General features: G+C 43.9%; 1 long non-coding RNA gene across 1 annotated transcript in view; it reads right to left on the bottom strand.

Moving 5' to 3' along the window:
• The window catches only part of LOC122488014, a 29,452-nt gene extending 21,174 nt beyond the window's left edge, over positions 1–8,278 (bottom strand). The window contains exon 1 of the long non-coding RNA XR_006298529.1: positions 7,974–8,278. This is a non-coding gene — a long non-coding RNA (uncharacterized LOC122488014). The remainder of the gene's footprint in view (positions 1–7,973) is intronic.
• Between the last annotated feature and the right edge of the window lie 3,749 nt (positions 8,279–12,027).

A 12,027-nucleotide genomic window follows, 5' to 3' on the forward strand; every position in this document is an offset into this window, starting at 1 on the left:
GGCCACGGGAGTGGCTAGGGGTTAAGGGAGGAGGGAAAGACATAGTGTTAATCTCGATGGCTATGAATTCCTAAATCCTCTAGGATCATTTTAAAAGATAAAATCATGACTCTCATACGAATACAAAATGAACTTGTGTCAAAGATTTTTTTTTTTTAACTCATTAATTCGTGAGGAAACAAGTAAGATGTTGCCACTGGGTCAAAATTCAAGGAATCGCACATATATGGGCACTAAGGAATGCTGAGATGAATTTGCATAGAAGGGCAAAAGGGTCTATCCAGAGAGCAATGATCAATTATATTCTACTAGACACGAGTAATTTGCATTTCTATAGATAAGAATTATTTTCATTATTATCAGCTTTCTACAACTTGCAGAATTATAAAACAGCTGGATAAACAATGAAAAGTGGAGATAACTACACGAATGCATCACACTCAGTAATTTCTCTTCCATCTATCACGAAGTGTTTCTCAATTTTTCCTGACCCTGTGTGTCACCACAGAGTCCTTTCAGGTCAATCATATCCTGATACTGTGAATTGGGGAAATACTGAATTCCAGATAGCAGCCCCCCCACTGTCTATTAATAAAGTCCATACTAGGGTTTCCCAACAGAAAAATAATGCAAGCCACAAATTCAGTCACGCATGTCATTTTAAATTTCCTGGTAGCCACTACAGGGGAGGGCCACCATACACTAAATTTAGAGAAGAAAAAGAAAAAGAAATAATTACAATTAATTTTAGTAAAATGATTAATAAATGTATGCAATCATTTCACTTCAACATATAACATATAAAAGAATTAATAAGGTAATTTACATTCTTTTTTTTTTTCTTTTTTCTTTTTGGTTACAAGCCTTCAAAAGCCAGTGTATATTTTACCCTTATAACACATCTTAATTCAATTTTTTTTAATATTTTTTTTAATGTTTATTTATTTTTGAGACAGAGAGACACAGAGCATGAACGAGGGAGGGTCAGAGAGAGAGGGAGACATAGAATCGGAAGCAGGCTCCAGGCTCTGAGCCATCAGCCCAGAGCCCGACGCGGGGCTCGAACTCACGGACTGTGAGATCATGACCTGAGCCGAAGTCGGCTGCCCAACCGACTGAGCCACCCAGATGCCCCTTAATTCAATTTTTTTTAACGTTTTATTTATTTTTGAGACAGAGAGACAAAGCCTGAACGGGGGAGGGTCAGAGAGAGGGAGACACAGAATCTGAAACAGGCTCCAGGCTCTGAGCTGTCAGAACAGAGCCCGACACGGGGCTCGAACTCACGGACCGCGAGATCATGACCTGAGCCGAAGTCGGCCCCTTAACCGACTGAGCCACCCAGGTGCCCCTAACACATCTTAATTCAAACTAGCCACATTTCAAATGTTTTACTAGCTACATGTGCCAGTGGTGACCAGACAGCGCAGGTCTATATAAATCAAACATTCATGAGCTGGCTAGGTTTTGCATTTTTCAAAATAGTAATTAAAACACTTAGCTCTGTCTCAGCCCTTTCTGCGTCCAGATCATTATTTTCAAGGTAGCCGGGTTCCCAGATTTCCTCGTTTTGGAACGAAGCGTGATCAGAGCCCAGGGAAACTGTAATTTGAAGTAGCTGTCTGGTGTGGCCCCATGATTTTTCTCATTAGCAGTCTGTACTGTTGTCTTTTCCCGGGGAGACCATACTCACCCTTGTGATGTGAGAGAGAGAGAGAGAGAGAGAGAGAGAGCACGCGCAACGTGTACTCGGGGACAGGGCGATAACCATAATAATAAACATAATACTGCTTTGCGTGTCACCTGAGTGAGAAAGCACCCGTCAAAAACATTAACTTTTTTATTTTCATATCACCCTTGTGAGCCAAAGAGAGGAGGGACATTTCTCATAATCCCTCTTCCACTGAAGAAAGACAGGAGACATTTTTCTTCTTTGCAAGGGAGTCACTAAGGTATATCCACCTCAGCATCTTGTATATTGTATAGAGCTTAACTGGGCACAAACAGATCCCATTCAGAGTTCTTCCTCTGGAAGGGGGAAAGGCCCATCTCCACAGCACGCCCACCACCTCCTCAGAACTGCATCCGTGCCAGGTGGGCGGGAGCAAGAAGGAAATAGAAGTGAGCCCCTACTTCTCTGTGGGGCCACAGCGGGGCTGGTGTGGGGAACCTCCCTCTTTAAACCAACAAGTCCCAAATAGCTATATTTATTTACTGCTTTTTATTGGGACTTCTCCCCACAGGGGTTTCTGAGAAAAGAATGAAAGTCCGGGGGTCAGACAACCCACTGGGATCCCTCATAAAAAACTTTATTTCAGATTGTTCTGGAGTAACACTTGGAATTCTTCCTTTCCTAGTATAGTTCTGGTGTTTTATATAACTTGAGCCAGGAGAATAAGCCATAGCGCTGTGTGTGTGTGTGTGTGTGTAAGAGAAAGAGAGAGAGAGAGAGAGAGAGAGAGAGAGGCAGAAACAGAGACAGAGAGGGGGAGAAACAGGGAGAGAGAGAAAAGCCAAAGGCTACCCTAAAACCCAAAACCTAAGACCTTCTTCCCCATTTTCTTAGGACCCCAGGGACTAAAATCAGTGCCCAGTGGCCTACAGATTGCCTTTCAGTCCCCTCCCCCTCCTCTCATACAATGCCCCTCCTCGAAACGCAAGTCCTTCTGTGCACCCCCCACACCCACGCAATCAACTATTTTGCCTGTGGTGGCTGCCATTTGCAATCACCACATCCTATGCGTGAATGGCACTTTTACCACCTGGGGGACAGTCATCCATTCAACTGGCAGTGTTTGTCTGTATTTACCATTAGCTGTTTAATAGTGACCTATTGAAGCTCTAGGCCATATAATGTTTGAATAAGGAGGAGCACCGTTCAGAAGAGACATGAGCTGAATTTAAGAAGGGGGCTATTGCTTTCCTACTCTAAACAGAAATGATGATAAAACCAGAACCCAGAAAGGGCTCCTCACCCTTCATCCCGGCATGAGGGGGTTTCGTTTCTCTGCAGAGCCTTCTTTGAGTGCTGGCTCCTCCAGGTTTCCAGTGCATTCCAGGGAGAGAGATAGAAACCAAAGCAAACAAAGTGCCCCCATAGGACCCTCTCCTCCTTCCAAAAAGCTTCTATTTTTAATTCTCTGCAGCTTTTAAAACAGTTGAATGGGGAGGTTTCAACAGTCTGTGGTGGAAGAGAATTCCTGCTTTCTCTAAGGACGCCCACTTTAGATAATCCCAGCTGGCCACGGGACCCAGGGCCCAGGCTGGACGAAAGGGTTTTCTTAGCGGTTCCTTTTCAGCGTGTTCTGTCATCACAGAGTAACTTGTAACAACTGTGTTTTCCTCTCCACAAAGAAGTTAGAAAGCATGTTTTGAGCTGCTTGCTAAAGGCATGCAAAACGTACCCACTTTTCCCCTGAGCGTCCAGCTCTGATGCCAAAAGTAGGCTTTACTAGTGCCTGGTACTTTGTATGGGTGCTTGACTTTAAACCAGGGATCCCTAAGCTCTCTGTGGGACTTCTCGTTCACTCCACATCCACCCTGCAACGTGGGTGGCCAAAGGCGAGCCCGTCTCTGCCAGGTGGGGAAACGCGGCTGACACATAGAACGTGGCAAGTGTTTTTCCCAAGCACGTATGGAGAATGTGAGCGGCAAAAGTCAACATGCCCTGTGTGGCTCTGTCTGGTTTGGGGCCTCGGGGCCACTCTGTCCCGAACACACGTTATAGGGGGTCATCCTGTAGGCATCCGGTGAGCATTTGTTGTCCAGCTGCCGGGATATGCATTTGGCACACATTTCTTATACCCTGATTCCCAAAAGCTATGCCGCCACACCAGTGTGAGGCTGGCATTGGGCACCCCTGAACACGGGGACCACAGGAGGAGCAGGATTTCTTAGGCTGTCCTCCACGTTACCCCAGGCTGCCCTGCTAGAGCTGTCAGCATTTGCAGGGCACATTTTCAAAAAGACACATTGAAGGCAATTGGCCATAGAAAGCACTAGACCCAAATAACCTCTCAGGGTTCTTAAGGACAGGACTTGAAGGGTGGGAAGGAAGTGCCAAGTTAGCTGCAGGCGTGAAGGTGATGAGAAGGGCTTCAGTCGAGTGGAGAGTTAGACGGCCCGGGTTTCAAAGTTCTTTCTGCCTCCTAATGTTACAGTCATTAAACCAAGAATTTAAATCCTTCGCCAAAATGCACTATTTCCTAATACAGATCTCTTACTTGGCAAAATGCTACCTAGAAATGTCTCCTCCTCTTCTCTCCAGCTTTCAGAGCTCAACTAGAGCCCATTTTATATTAAATAAGAAACAAAGCAGTAGAAACCACGAGAACTAATGTGTCTGGGCCCATCCCCTGCCCCGTTATTTCATCTCAACTCTGAATCCAGTGAAGCCCTATTAGCAATTCAGCCATGAACTTGCTGCAAAAAGTGGGGGAAGATCTGAGCATATGTTTTCAATTCATTTACACTTGACTCATCAAAATGGGCTGCTTTAAAAAAAAAAAAAGAGCTATTTGATGTTTAAGGAATTGTTTCCACCTTTTAAAATAAACCCTTTTAGGGTCTTTCTCTGTCCACATCAGGAAGCTGCAGAATGCAGGGAACTCAAATGCAGGAAGGTTCAGGGACGGTTCAAAACTCAGAGCCATGAATTTAGAGAGGGTTCAAAAGTTGGCAAAGTGAACCCTCTCATCCCTGCCCACAAATAATAAATAACAATCACAACAAGGAAGAGGAGAAAGGGGAAAGCCACTGGAAAGCCATAAGTCATCCTGTCTTCAGCCTTACAGCTCTCTCCAATAAAGCAGGAGTTTTTCAGAGGACTTTGGTGGTGCTGCCTGCAGGGAGCTGAGCTTGTCTTCTGTCGTAAATTACCTTGCTGGGGATAAGCTTTCTTCCAGGTCCAACAGACAAGCAGTTCTGCAAGACCCATCACCCAGTGCTGGGCTTCTTAAATTATCTTTCATCTGGTTGTGACATCTGAAAAGCTAGAGGGAGAACGATCACCCCCACTCTGACCTTCCCATACCGCTAGGGTTTTCTTTCTTATAAAGAACGACACCACAAGAAATAGACACGACAGCATCCTATTTGCAAACAAAAATCGAGGGAGGAAACAGAGCTTTCTCTAAGCATCTCCAAACAAATACAATGTTCTCAAACTTGTCCACGCTAAACTAAAGATTTATTTATTTTTTCATTGAGATGTGACCCTAAGTCCTTTTCCCTACCGAGGTAGCCCTCCTGATGCTTAAAATCACCACGTGGGGGAAGTGAGGACTGGAGGAAGACTTAAATGTCCCTTCATTTGCACTTTGCAATCAACAACCTCGCTGCAGGATTTGGACCATGTTCAGATGCGCACGCACCCAGACAGCCATGTGCACGCAAACATCTGAGGACCCGGAATAATTCGAGTAAATGGCAGCAGTGCCTTGAAATGTGATCAAGCCTTGAGAGCAGGTACCAGGCCAAGAGAAATAACTCTTATCCATAAACAGTTCCATAGTAAATCAGAAAGTCTTTTCTTCCATATGTCACCTGGCATGTTTAATTTGTCTGCTTTGACAGGATTGTGGCGAGCAGTGCTGACCGTTGGTCAAATGAGAATGGGCAGGACGTCGGGCGTGGAAGGGCACGGTGAAGGGTATACACAGTGGGCATCTCAGAAGTGCTTGCAGGCTAGCTCCATGTGATGGAGAATACAAAAGAAGGAAACAAAGATCTCAGATATCACAGGTTTGAAGCACATCAAGCCGATGGGCAGATACAGGAACAGTCATATTGTCCGAGAAATTTAACTGTTTTCTTTCCTCGCTTGCTTCTCCTTGGAATTTGGCCTTTGTCGCAAATGCTAGGAAATAACATAGATCTATTCATTTTCATTTGAGGTGTTTACTTCTGGAACACAAGATTTACACCATAGACAGGAAAACGTATGCTTTCCAAAGTCTGCACCTCCTGAACAGGGGTAGCCAGTGAATTTATTAGTGTCAGGCTGGCTGGCCTTGGATCTGGTCATACAATTTGCTGTGAAAAGAAGAGCTCTTCACCTGGAGAAGAAACACGCCTGATCTGGATTTTGAGTTCCTATACTTTATTTATTTGGGAAGAAGGACCCTAGTTACTAGCTGTGAAGCCCAATGTTCCCTTCTCTGAACCAGCTGGGACACCATGATTACCTTCACTGCTGAATCAGTATAGAAAGGACACCATTTCATCCTACCCTGTGAATTAGGAATGATCTATCCCGTTTTGCAAATGAGTAAACTGAGACCCAGACAGAGATCAAGTCATTACTCCAAAGTTACCTAGTGGCAAGGTCTGCATTCAATTTGCCATTGGTGATATACATATACCTTAATTCTTCGTGTCCATTTCCTCTTTTCTATTTTATACAAGAGAAGTGTAATACATACACATAAGAGTACATAAATATTCTGTTCGACAAATCCAACACCTGGATCAAGAAACAGATCATTTCCAGCCCACAAGCCTTCATTGTGCCCTCCTTCATTACTCACCCCCCTCAACAATTATATTCCCTTCTCTTTTCATGCCAGGGGACCAGGGCGGGTGTAATATTTGGTCATGAGCACGTGCTTCGGAAGGAGGCCCCCCGGGCTGAAATCCTGCCACACCTTTCACCAGTTGATAACTTCTGTGTCTCAGTTTTCCCAACCTTGAAATGGGGGTATTCACCGAACTACTTCACAAGATCATGGTGGAGATTCGATGCTATAGTATACCTGAAGAGCTTAGGTCAAAACCTCCGGGAAAACCCTCAGGAAGTACCAGCTACTATTCTTGCTGGAACATTCATCTCCACTCTCAGAGACTGGCCACGGGAGACCAAAGAGACACGATAGGAGAGCAAGGGAGAGAAAGAGAGAGGAATTCTAAGCAAGCAGGTGCTGAACGTCAGCAGCAGAAATAAACCCATCTCTAGGTTGGGGAGAGGAATAGAGCCCAACAGGTTGAGAAAGAGCTAACTAAGCTAGACAGCTTTCCAGTTGCACAGAATCAAGTTTTCTGAGTAAAACTGTTATTTGAAACGTTATGCTCTGTACCTGTGCAAATAACTCAGATGCCAAAATGTGTAGGCACGCGTGCTGTTTTAGATCGCCCGTGAACTTCCCGTGACCCTCATCGTCTAGAATTCAATGGATACTTTAAAATGTCTTCCAGTAGAAAGAAACGGGGCGTGAAGTCTTTTCTACCCAATTCACAGTTTAATTCCTGACATAACTTTTTAAGTAAAATAGATTCAGGCATTTTTCCATGTCACATTTTTAACTATTTTTGCACCACTTGAAATGCTTTTTACCCATTTAACTTAGAACTTCTCAAAATTCTCTGCAGTGTAAATCAAAAGGAAGTAGCTTGTTTAAAGCATAGATTCTGAGAAACCAGAAACCTCAGGAAAATAAAAATAGAGGATTAAGAACTTGCCATGAAAATGTCCTTTTTTTTTTTCCAGCCCAAAGGAGGGCATGTACTGCAACATCTCCACGTTTAACGAAATACTTAACCAAGTTATCAACGTTAAAAATGAAAAGAGAAAAAAAAAAGAGCATATTTTCAAGTAATACTAAAAATGATCAGCATATAAGAGAAATTTGAACAACGAGTTGACCACAATAAAACATCAACACGGTTCAGGTTCCCAACAAGTGTGACCATGGGTAGAGACCTGATGTATTATTTTGTTCAGTCAGGACTGGGGTTAGGAAAACTGAAAATGGATAAGAAAAGAGGCCCATGCTTGATTCTTTCTTCTCTCTCTCTCTCTCTCTCTCTCTCTCTGTCTCTTTGCCCCCTTTGTCCTTACCCTCCCTCTCATGCCTCTGGTTTTCTTTTTCATATTTGATTGTGAGATAAGCAGACCAGAAATAACTATTAAACTCCAACTCTGTGCGCTTTCCAGTTCTGATAGATCTTTTCAAGGCAATGGAGATAATGTTACTTACAGAGCTTGTCAACAGCGTGGCCATGTGGCCGGCCGGGCCCTCTGTTTAAAAGGAACGGGATGCTTCCTTCCTGGGTGGCTGGCTGGAGCTGGAACAGCACATGATGTTCAAGATAAGAAAACGGAAGTTCCAAGCACTGAGCTTGTGCGGTTTAACCAAATGAGGTAAAACGAGAAATGGAAGGACAGTGAGAAGCTGCCTTATACGCAGCCTCGTGTCAGACCGGCGCGGGGATTTGGAGCCGGACAGCATCTCTCTCAATCACAGTGGGAAGGCCTTGTCCCCTGCTCCCTAGCTCTGCTTGGATGTAAATATGAGATAAAGCAGCGTTGTTACCTTTTAGGGATATCGTAAATACCAAAGAGATCATTGTAAAGTGATTCTTAATGCCCTTGAGCTTGCTTTGAAAGATTAAGTAAATGGAATTTACAATTTCTAGTCCCGTGGCTGAAGATTGTGTCCACCCATTTCTAAAACCAGGGGTTACTGTTTCCTCCCTTAGAATCCTCCAACCCCTTATTGAGGAGGGCACCTTTTGGGATGAGCACTGGGTGTTGTATGGAAACCAATTTGACAATAAATTTCACATATTAAAAAAAAAAAAAAAAAAGAATCCTCCAACCCTTGAGGCAACTGAGCTCACTCTGAACAGGATGTTGGCCATCATCGCAGCCATGGGAATTGACATCCAGACTTTGCCCCAAGCTGACCCCGCCATGGACCACACGACCAACTTTGTCCAGAACAAGATCTGGTCACCACCACGTTCTTTGGAACCTCGGGTTCCTCATCTGTAAGACGAGGATGATAACAATATTAGTTCCTGCCTCATGGAGGTATTTCTGCTCAGCCTGCTGCAGTCTACAGGTGTGCAGGGAAAGAGACATACCTGGTCATCGCTAGCTCTGTGACCCTCAGCAAATCACTTCACTGTCTGGCTGCCCATTCCCTCATCTGTGAAATGGGAAGAAAAAGCTGCCTCATAATGAGTTCATTGTCATGTAACTCCGTAAGTTATTATTACTGACCTGGCTTCTCTTGTTCTGACTTACATTTTCAGTCTCTCTTATTTGTGGACATCTGACAGGAGCCAGTGATGCCCCTGGCTTCATCCTAGGCTCTCCTGCATGGATACAACTTGGACTCTCCCCTTATAGGTCAAGAGGCTCACACAAACTCAGGTCCCACCTGTCTGGCTGGAACTCATCTGGGCCTTATCATCCCCTACCATGGGAAGGTGGGGTGGGGGTATGGACTGACCCACTTTAGGAAGCCATTGCCAAATAATCAAAATGGGCTTCTCCTCAGCCCCTAGACTCTCTCCCTTGACTCATTGTTTATGCTGTCTTCTGGGATGGTGCCCTTTAACTGGTTTTTCAGGCATTCCTCTCAGTAAAACATTTTTTAGCACAAACACCAATATAGATTTATAGATTATCTACATATAATGCTCTGTTGATATCTTTTGTGCATTCTGAAAATACAAATACACGACACAGAAATTTTTAAAGAATGACATTAAAAAGTTCATAGAAAAATAAATTCAATTGTTTTCTTCATACACCCCAAGAGACCATTTTCGGTTCCCTCTGCTGCTGTCCAAACTTCCTGGCCCGGTGGGAAGAGTACTATCCTGTGGGATGCTGGGCATCCTACCCTAGTGACAGCTGTGCACACACTGAAACCCAAGAGCAGGTCTACGGCCGAAATGAGCCCCCATTCTCAGCACGGGACCATCGCCCCAAGTCAGGTCAGCCCTGTGGCCAAGTGACCTGTGTCGTCAAGCAGGGCCCATGCTCGGAAGGGTCCCTTGCTTGGATAAATCACAGATATCAGCATCTTGACATTCGTAAAATTCTTATCCTTGAACTTGTGAGGTGCAATGGGACAAGGGAGTCTGCATGTGAGTGGAGGAGACGTGCACAGCATGGGTGTCCCCCGTTCCTTGCTCCCCTATTCACATACAGCTTTGGCAATGCCTCACGGGCACAGCATTCCAGCAGACCCAGCATGTGTTGGAGTTTAGCGAGACTCAAACTGAGTACAAGGTAAGCGTGTTATGGAAGCCATCTGCTTCCAGAGTGTGGTAGAATGCGCACACTTCAAGAAGTGAAATAAAAACAATGGGGTTAGTTTCGTGAAGTGTTTCTGCTGCTCTGGTAAGAATTAAATTCATATGCATGTACGCACTATGAAAAACAAATTGTATAATTTCAGTGATTTCGAAGACAAGTTAAGTGCTCTTCTATCCACATTGAAAACTGGCATTCCACGCTATAAAGATGAATGGTATAATTCATGCTAATAATTTAAAATTTTAACTTTTGTTTACTTAAAATGACATCAGACAGCAAATAAAAAAAGACCATGACAAGTTAAGAAAGAGACTGTGAAGAAAAGAAAATATTTTCTGTTTTAGTACTTTTAATGCCCCTTTTTTCTTGCTTTCTGAACAAGAATTCTCACTGTTTTACACTGTGACAAACCCTGACCCATGTCCAAATGACCAACCTGTCTCTATCAAGAAGATTGTGCCTCCGTTTTGCCCCAGAAAGAGATAATGCCCTTCCAAGACCATGGTTAATACATTCAGTTGATTTCCTGCTTCATATTTCATCCATTCAACAAATATTTGTGCCTGTGTATAGTTACAATTTAAATAACAAAGCACTAACTATTTGCCCAAGAGAATAAGTACTTCTTCTACCCTGTTTCTGACACAGCAGAAAATTCCTGCCGAAATGGAAAGATCTCAGTTCAGAAGCATACTGCTAGGGAACTCGGGGACTGAGCCCTAGAAGAACCACCCCCAGGCATTCTTCACCCACACCCAGGAGCTAATGATTTCCAGAGTGGTCACCGCAAAGAATTCACAGGAACATGGGTCACCGTGTCCAGGATCATGTCAAGAAGAGAAGGTCAACAGCTCCAAATATTTCAGAGGTGAAAAGGTCATTCTTATAAATACCGTATCCTTCACATCCAGCACACCACGGTACGTGCTTTGCCACAGTTTGGTGGGCCACCAGCTGCCACCAACGGAGCCTCCATCCCAAAGAAATTCCTCAGTCTTCACTAGCCAGATGTCACTCTTACATCTTGGTTGACAGCTTCTTCCAAGAGTGTGCATGCATCGGGCTTTTGCTATGCAATGGGCTGAGTCAGTGGTTCCTAAAGTGTAGTCCAGGGATCTCTGGGGGTTTTTGAGACCTTTCCAGTAGGTTCATCCAGTTAAAACTATTTTCATAATAATACTGAAATGTTATTTGCTTTTTTCACTTTCGTTCTCTTAAGAGTTTACACTGTAGTGTTCTAGAAGCTACATGACGTGAGGATTTCTTGTATTTCTTGTATTCTTGTATTTTAAAGATCCATTTTAATTTCTTTAAAAAATTTTTTTAATGTTTATTCATTTTTGAGACAGTGAGAGACAGAGCGTGAGCGGGGGAGGGGCAGAGAGCGAGGGAGACACAGAATCCGAAGCAGGCTCCAGGCTCTGAGCTGTCAGCACAGAGCCTGATGCGGGGCTTGAACCCATGAACCCTGAGATCATGACCTGAGCCGAAGTCAGACGCTTAACCGACTGAGCCACCTGGGCATCCCTATTTTAATTTCTAATATAGTTAATATTTATAAATGTAAGCTCTCTCAGGTCATCAATAATTTGGAGTCGTAAGACCAGAAAGTTTGAGAAGCACTGGACTAAGTCCACTAGGTATATATCACCTTTTCCATTTCTTCAAAGATGGGTCTTCTCTCTCCTCCTCAAGATAATTCTTTCTCACAGACCCAGCAGTTTCCCGTGATCGTCAGAACTCACTAAGGAGATCGCCATGTCAATGACCAACAGGCAGATGACTGTAATTCAGCCTCGGTCACTTCAGCAAGCAGAATGTTGATGGTGTGCACCTGTAGGGCTCTGCAAAGTGACTCTTCATATGACATAAGTCACACACTATGTTTTATGGAAGAATGGGATTTAAACTGTCTTTGCATAAAGAACCATCTAGTATACATCAATTTTTAAAGTACATTAAAAGAATACAACTGGGTT

The sequence above is a fragment of the Prionailurus bengalensis genome, chromosome A2, assembly GCF_016509475.1.
Source record: "Prionailurus bengalensis isolate Pbe53 chromosome A2, Fcat_Pben_1.1_paternal_pri, whole genome shotgun sequence".
Taxonomy (NCBI): Eukaryota; Metazoa; Chordata; class Mammalia; order Carnivora; family Felidae; genus Prionailurus; species Prionailurus bengalensis.